This window comes from Ochotona princeps, chromosome 2 (assembly GCF_030435755.1).
Source record: "Ochotona princeps isolate mOchPri1 chromosome 2, mOchPri1.hap1, whole genome shotgun sequence".
NCBI lineage: Eukaryota > Metazoa > Chordata > Mammalia > Lagomorpha > Ochotonidae > Ochotona > Ochotona princeps.
The window spans coordinates 7,356,894-7,358,194 of record NC_080833.1 but is presented as its reverse complement, the minus strand read 5'-3'; positions in this window follow the sequence as shown (position 1 = coordinate 7,358,194).

Genomic DNA, 1,301 nt, shown 5'->3' with positions numbered 1-1,301 from the left:
GCCGGCAGGAAGGCCTGGAAGGGTGCAGGCTCTCATCAAAGGCAGCTGCAATGGGGGCATCCTGGAGGGGTCCAAGCACACAGCAGCCAGAACACACCCGGCGGCAGGGGAGCAGGACCCTGGGCTGACCCCAGCCAGCACCAGAGATCCACACGTAAAACAAACCGAGGTTTATTCATAAGCATGCAGTGCAAACTCTCACCCAAGCCTCGGAAACTGAGGCCACTCAGGAGAGTCTCCTTCGGATTCCAGGCTCCCAGCTCTGCTCAGCCAGGCCCAGGAAGCCTGCGGCCCTTCCAGGACTGTCCACCAGGGGGCAGGCGAGCTCCACCGCCGCGGAGGGTCAACGCTGGGCGGAGATGTCCGCTCTGACCTCTTTTCCGGGTGGAAAACTTTTCTTGTCTCCATGGTGATGGCTTGGCTCTCCTGGCTTCCAACAGTTCAGCGGCCAAGTTCAAGTCCAGCAGAATTTGTCAACAAGGGACTCAAGTACCTGAGACGGAGCTGTACTCCCACCCTGCAAGCTGCTTCCCTGCTGGTCAAGGCCATTTCTATTCATCTCTGCGGGACCCTGGCACCTTTGCTGGTGGGGAGGGAACCGTGACTCCCTTGTGAAACTACTGGCTCCAGCTGCCTCCGAGGGGCCACCACAGACCGGGGACACAGACGCAGGCATGGGGTTGGCTGGCAGCCCCTGGCATCTTGATGGCAGGCAGGCACCACAGTGGCTCCAGCGCCCCCGGGGCCGGGGTGTTAGGGAAAGGAGGGGCATGCCCCACCCCCTGGAGGCAGGAGGGGGCTTCAGGCTGAGGTAGGAGGGGAGAGATGGCTGGGGTCCTCCGACCTCCCTGGGTCCTGGAATTCCTTGACAGGAGTGAGGACTTGAACGGGCTCGCCGGACAGTGACAAGGGAGGCGCTGGTGCCGGGGCTACACTGAAGTGAAGGTTAAAGGCAGAGGGCCCTGGTGCGGGTGGCTCAGGCACTGCCTGGCACGTGCTTGGGTGTTTAGTCACCACCTGTCACTGTCGGACAACTTGCAGTCAGCAGCAGTTGGCCTGGGAACTGGAGGTAGAGGTGGCGCCTCCCAGGGGCCTGAGCTGATCTGAGGACCTCTGTCCCCTAAGACGGTCGCACCGGGCGCAAGTGTGGCCCTTTCTTGTGGATGAGTCATTCCTCTGCCCCAGCCAGCGGCCCCAGAGGACCGCCTGGGGGTCAAGGCCTAGCAGTGAACAAACCCACCACAGAAGCTGAGTTCGAAGGTCCAGCCGGGAGCAGGCCACGAAGCAGGGACTGGCCCCGG